Below are 7,307 nucleotides of genomic sequence, written 5' to 3'. Positions count from 1 at the left end.
CCATCTTCTCCTATGGAACGATAAACATGGCTAACGTGTCAGCTCACAGGCAGTCTCAGCTAAAGCCCTCTGTCCAGGCTGCCTTTACATTGACCAGAGGGGCCACCATGTGTGGCCTGGGAGCAGGCCCAGACTGGGCTTCCCCATCCCAAAGGCAGTGATAGCGTGCTAGAGGGGCAAAAGCGACTGGGTAGCATGAGTGGATGTTTAATGTCGTCTAGATGGAAAGCACAATATTCCTCCCGAGAAAAAATCAGATCCCACTTGTGTGTGTGACATTTCATGGGGTCCCCAGGCCTGAGTCACCTTGTTTCCCCCTGCCTCCAGCCAGAGGGTGTCTGGCTTGAGGTGGCTGGTGTCCGCTCCTTAAGCCTGTCAGCCCCTCAAACCACTCTCCTACGGGTTATGCCAGCCCTGATTTCGCCTTGCAGGTTAACAATCCCTGCAGCCCAGTCCCTGAGTCCCTTTGAAGCATTCCCCTGTGATAGCTGGTCCCTGGCACTGGCTACTTACAGAAATCCCACATCCTCTGCCCCCAAAGAGCAGTGTGTCTCAGTGCGCCAGTTTTATCTTAACACCCGTCCGCCCTCCCCCACCAGCACACAGCACTTGTAATAAAACAAAAGAAGGTTTATTTGAGAAAGGATAGTGATTCTCCTAGAAACAAGTGTCAGGGATGGAAACAAATGGTTACAATACAAAACAAAATCATCAAACGCAAACTAGGATCTACACTTACTCACAGTTACCTTTCCTAGCTAATAAAGTAGGTTTTCTCCTCAAAGTTCAGCCTGTTGCAGGGTTGGCTGGCTGGCTTCACGGGAACCAGTATCCAATTTTTCATGAGCACATCCCCCGCTCCCCAAGATGTCTGCTCAGTGAATGGATCCAGAGGCCTTTCCCCACCCTGTGGTATACTGAAACATTCTTTTGTCTTTATCCAGAGCCAAGGTGATCCCCCATCTGTTGTAATGTTCCTTTTTCACCTCCAAGCGATTTTGATTGTTTGCGGTTGTCTCTGACGGTTTTTCATTGAATGTCTTGGGGTGGAACAAGGCTAGACAATTGAGCCTGGTATTACATCAGTGGCTAACCAAGGCAGGGTGACAACTCCCTCCTGCTTGAATGGGCTACCACTGAGACGCATTATCCCCTGGTGATTAACTTTTACTCCAAGTCCATACAGCAAACGTTCAATATAGCTACCTAATAGGGTTGCCAACTTTCTAATTGCACGAAACCATACACCCTTGCCCTGCCCCATCCCACCCCTTCTCCGAGGCCGTGCCCCCACTCACTCCATCCCCCATCCCTCCATCACTCGCTCTTCCCCACCTTCATTCACTTTCACTGGGCTGCGGGAGGGGATGAGGGCTCCAGCTGGGGGTGCGGGCTCTGGGGTGGAGCCAGGGACGAGGGGTTTGGAGTGCAGGAGGGGGCTGCGGGCTGGGGTCAGGAGTTGGGGTGCGGGAGGAGGTACAGGGTTCGGGCTCCGGGAGGAAGTTAGGTTGTGGGAGGGGCTCAGAGCTGGAGCCGGGGGTTGGGGTGCAGGATGGGTTTCCAACCTGGGGCAGGGAGTTGGGAGGAGTGGTGTGTGGGAGGAGGTTTGGGGTGTTGGGCTTCAGCCAGGTGGTGCTTACCTCAGGTGGCTCCTAGTTGGCATCGCAGCGGGGCTAAGGCAGGCTCCGCACACTGCGCTAGCCCGCAGGCACCGCCCCCGCAGATCCCATTGGCCATGGATCCTGGCCAATGGGAGCTGCAGAGCTGATGCTCGGAGCGGGGACAGCACGTGGAGCCTCCCTGGCTGCCCCTGTGCCTAAGGGCTGCAGGGACATGTGTGCCACTTCCGGGAGCTGTGTGGAGCCAGGGCAGGCAGGAAGCCTGCCTTAGCACCGCTGCACCGCTGACCGGACTTTTAACGGCCTGATCAGTGGTGCTGACCAGAGCTGCCAGGGTCCCTTTCCGACTGGGCATTCTGGTAAAAAACTGGACACCTGGCAACCCTATTACATTATTCCTTAAATATCACCCATACATGTCTCACAATGACTATAACTCTTGACGAGTTACAAGCTTTCTCCCCAAATGAATTACAGTAAAATGGGAAACTCCTTTGTCATGTAACAGGGGGGGCCACTTCTGGCCACCACCCCAGACTCTGTACACTGTTCTGTCAACATACAGGGGCTGCAGGGCTGCTATGATACTGTAGGGCCAATGTAAGTGGCCCTATGCTGCCCCCTTTACAGGTAGCTCCCAGTGCAGAGGCCATGCCTGGGGACAGGTCAGTAGCATCCTGCTCAATGGGGGAATCTGGGCTTCAGCACAGCTCAGTGTTGGCTGCCAGAAGTTAGAGCACCCCCAGGACTGCTCTAGTTTATACTGGAAACTGCAGACACCCTGCGCACAGATGGTTTAAACCCACCTTTGACCCCCTCCTCCCAAAGTTTCACTTTCTGGGCTGTCTCTCGGAGCACAGACTGCTGCACAGGCTCCTTACAGACCGGACAGGGCCACCTACACCATGTTTGCAAAGATCCCTCGCCGTTCTCAGCCACCACAAAATTCCAGAGCCTTTTCAGTGTAACTTAGAGGATGAACAGGAATAATATTGGAACAAGTCCACTGATCCATCTGTGCCATTCTCTTGGCTTTGACCGTGCCCAGTGGCAAAGGCTACAGAGGGAGGCAGCACCCCCCACCCCAGCTACAATGGCAGGGGGGAATTTTTGCCTGACTCCAACTGATGATCACCTTCCAACCCAACACATGAGGGCTGAAATGGGGTTGAAGTGTGAAGGGTTCCTCTATGGCAGGGGGGCAGAGCATAGCAAGCGGTGGTGGACTGCTAACTCTGAATGAACACAGAGCCTGAAGACTCCTCTCTTAAAGGGTCAGGATGGAGGAGCAATGGGGAAAGCTGACATGGCTTCAGAGAAAAGATGCCAGTGGAACAAGGTGTTATAGCTGTTACTAAAAGATCATCAAGTCAAGACATAAAGCAAAAAATAAAATAAAATAAAAAAAAAAGAAAAGAAAAGAAAAAAAAAAACATTTCAAGCCATCCGCTGGGGAAGAAGCGAATGTCATATATTCCAGCTCTCGAAGGGGCCTGCCTTTGCAGTCCTGAAATCTGCACTGCACGTGGATCTTTTTTGCTGCAAAAGCTTTTCCTGTGTTACATAACATCCCTCCATCTCCACCCCCTCCAAAAGGCACAGCAGGAACAAAATAGAAACAATCTGCCTGGGTTTAGCAGGTAATCAATTTAGTCAGGCTCCCTGTGCTCCGGGCACTGCAGCTACATTGTACCCGTCAGACTCCAAGCGTTTGGAAATTCAAATCAGCTCACCAAGGCGCTGACGCCGGGGTTTGGGGGAATGATCACTCATCTGGCAATTACCAAGCAGCGCTGCTTGTTTCATACCTTCATGACAACAAATATTTAAGACCAGCTTCTCTTCACAACCTGCAGCAAACAAACATGGAGTCGCGGGGCCGGGGCTGGGGGGAGCCAATCTATTGCAGCACTAAATCAACCCCCTTAGCAAAAATGTGCTTTGCCTCCCACAGTGTCATTAATAAACGCCAGTAAAAGGACAGCATTGTGCTTTGTCAGGCCTCTTTTTTCTCCTCACCGCTGCACAAATAGGAAATCGATGCTCAAGAGCTAACAGGAGGCAGGGGGAGGTTAATGTGGCCCAGTCCTTCTCCGCTTTGGTGTGAGCTGGGCTGGGGGGGAGCGCAGGTGTGCAGGTTACCCTGTGGCACTTAAAAGCAGATCAATGCCGAGCAGTTAATTGAATAGTAAGGCAGCTGCAGAAGGAGCCTGGAGTGGAGCAACCTCCTTGGCTCAGAAAAGCTGATGCCGGGCAGGGAAAAAAGGCACAACAAACCCATCAAGCCTTGTTATTTTTCTAGGCGTGATGGCAAGCGAGTGCTGGGCCTCCAACCGACATGGGACTGCAGACAAGGAGGAACCAGCCACGCAGAGTTGGTGTGGGATGTGATGTAGGTTGGCAGATGCTCTATACTGCTGCACTCTACTTTCTGACAGATTGTCCTCTCTCATGTACTGGATGAATTTTATTAATGTACCCTCATTGTTTCTCTGGGTGAAACACCAAATTATTGTAGCTGAAGAGTAAGTGCAAACAGTTGGGAGTTGTTCTGCATGGGCTTAATTCATGTTGCGGTCCATTATAAGCATCCAGAGGAGGTGAATACATCTCTCGGGCCATACTGTGAACTCATAGACAAGAACATAGTTCTCCATTGCTTTCCCAAAAGACCTTGGATTGCAGGGAATCCTGATCTGGATACCAAACCTAAGAGGGATTGGGTCCGTAATAGACTGTTCATTGCTCAGGACCATGAAGGACTCATAAATAATAATACTTAATATTTATTGAGTGGTTTTCATCCATAGATCTCAAAGCACTGTACAAAGGTGGGTCACCATCATGATCCCCATTTTATAAATGAATCAGAGAACTTAAGGGCCACATGTTTAAAGCTATTTAGGCACCTAAAGAGGCAGCTAGGTACCTTATGGGATTTTCAAAGGCACCTAGGTGCCTGACTCCTATTGATATCAAGTTATCAACACTCAAGTTACTTCTGTCGAGTTAGCCGAACTTGAGTGAAAACAGCCGTGCTACGATGGGGGATGGATCACTTGATGATTATCTATTCTGTTCATTCCCTCTGAAGCAACTGGCATTGGCCACTGTAGGAAGACAGGATACTGGGCTAGATGGACCTTTGGTCTGACCCAGTATGGCCAATCTTATGAATTAACACTTGTTCCTTTGAATTAACACTATGTCCCTGCTGGTGCTGCACTCACTCATGTGAGTCATTAAGCCTTCTGGGGTCATGTCCCCCAGTTCTTTGCCCTGCAGAAAGGGGAGCCACTCTGTCAATTCTTTCCCAGTGAACTGTGGGAGAAGTCATCTGTCCTTCCTGCGTACGGGGGCGGGAAATGGTGGGAAGGCATTGGAGGACTTTGTGTGTGGCAAAGTGTGGCACTTTAAAGTGTGGCACTTTAATGGAGCTAGTCAGCAACCACACTAGAATGGTTGTGTTAGCAGCCGACACATTGTGCTGGCTCCAGCTTTAGCCTATACCCCCGATGGGCCCAGCCAACTTAACTGAAATGCAGTGGTACAAACTTAACTGAAATGCAGTGGTGCCCAAGGACTTTTGTGTGTGGAAGTGATTCAAGTTAGTGGGCAACACTTGAGTGATAACAGGAGTTAACTTTGGAAGGAAGACAAGCCTGTGAGGGCTGCCCTATACCTCCAGTTGTGCTGGCCTAGTCATGTTACTAGCACGACTGTGCATGGGTGAGGGCTTTGTGTGTGGCTGGGAGTCGAGTTACCAGGAGCAATCAAGCTACACCACGGGGTGGTGATGCGGTAGTAGAACCAAGGCTACGGTGCTTTTGAAAATCCCCACCTCAGTTCTCTAAAGCTAGAATCTGCTGCTCCGCCAACGAAGGAAACAGCAAAGGCAGAAGGGCTCACACGAGAGAGCTATTAGAGTTAGCTGCCCACAGGAAATTACATGGACAATGCTCAAATAAATTGGTTAGTCTCGAAGGTGCCACAAGTACTCCTTTTCTTTTTGCGAATACAGACTAACACGGCTGCTACGCTAAAAGGCTACTCTGTTCCCTTCAGTCAAAACGTACAGTATGGGTGAACATAAACTGATAGGTTCTGAATATTCACTCTGAAAGGAAACATCCCACGACATTGGAGCCCCAGGACAAATGTATCCCTGGTGTTTAGCTCCATTGAGTTAATGGTTGTTGCATCTGAGTCCGACTACATGAGCGTTACACAAGGGTGAAATTGGTCTCCATTGCTTATGGTGGGTGATAAAACCACTTAGCCTTCCGCAGAAGGTTTCAGTCACTGATCGCCACAGATCAAGAACAGGCTATTTTGAAGTGATCTGGCACAGACAGATCCTGATGATTTCAGAGTGACTAAGGAGGAGCAGGGGGATTCTCCTACAGTCATTCTGACACGTCGGCCTGCCCTGATCAAGCTGCATTGAAGCATCCGTGGTGCTTTAGGCAGCTTGTGCAGGAGTGGGGAAATTGGCTCAGCCCACATATGGGAAGGCAGCCATCTACACTGGGGGGTAGCAGATGGTGGTGGAAGCTCTTTTTGGCCACAACCACCAGCATAAAGGCACAGAGACACTAGCGACTTGGGGAAGGGTAGAGGAAAAGGGGAAAAAAACCTTTTGGGGATAGCGTGGCCTTTTTTCCCCAGGAAAAAAAGGTGTGAACTTACCTCATGCTAGCTCACAAGAGTTAACTAATACGAGGTAAAATCCTAGGAAGACAAGGCAGTTGTAGTGTTAACACATTACCAGGTGGTGATAGACCCATGCTCCCCCAGTGTTTACTTTGAGTTGTTAAGGTGTGAAAACTACAGACTGCCTTGTCTTCCCTAGGCGTTCACCTGATGTTAGTTACCTCATGTTAGCTAGCATGTGATTAGGACACACCTTTTCCCCGCTCAGGTGGGCAGAGGTGGGGGCTAGAGTAGACGTTCTGGATTATCGCCGACTCTCATGATATTTGGCATTTCTCTGAAAGCCGCAGCTCCTGGAGTCACATGAATCTCAGTGTTCATTCTTAAAAAATGGATGTTTCTCTCTCTCTCATGGTTGCAGAGAAAAACTGGAAAATGTGACCCCCCCCCCTTTAAAGGTTCAAAGCCCAGGAGGTGAATAAAGAGCCCCCCAGTTTTATTATTGTTTTCAGTCTCCTGACTCATGCTTTTTGCATACATGGTGTTGACAATACTGGCGGGGACTCTGACTGTGTGTGCAGTGCAGGATGATCACCAGTCCCGTATTTGACGCCTAATGTCCCAGGAGCCCTGTCCTGGGGACTCAGCCCCAGGGTCCCTCCCAGAGCCAGGGTCACCCCCGTCCTGGGGACTCAGAGCCAGGGTCACCCCCGTCCTGGGGACTCAGAGCCAGGGTCACTCCCAGAGCCAGGGTCACCCCGTCCTGGGGACTCAGAGCCAGGGTCACCCCCGTCCTGGGGACTCAGCCCCAGGGTCACTCCCAGAGCCAGGGTCACCCCTTGAGCCTGAGCCAGGGACGCCCCGGCCCTGGGGACTCAGCCCCCCGGTGATCCCCGAGTGCGGGCGGCCGGAAGGCCCTAGCCGCGGCCGGGCTCCTCCTCCCCGGCGCAGCAGGGCCTATCCCTCCCCGTGGGCCCGGGGCTGTCCGGCCGCTCCGCGCTCTGGCCGACCGCTGCCGCCCCCTGCCGGCCTCCC

The sequence above is a fragment of the Lepidochelys kempii genome, chromosome 14 (assembly GCF_965140285.1).
Source record: "Lepidochelys kempii isolate rLepKem1 chromosome 14, rLepKem1.hap1, whole genome shotgun sequence".
Lineage (NCBI taxonomy): Eukaryota > Metazoa > Chordata > Testudines > Cheloniidae > Lepidochelys > Lepidochelys kempii.
The sequence above is the reverse complement of the archived record's forward strand: the minus strand, read 5'-3'. Positions refer to the sequence as shown.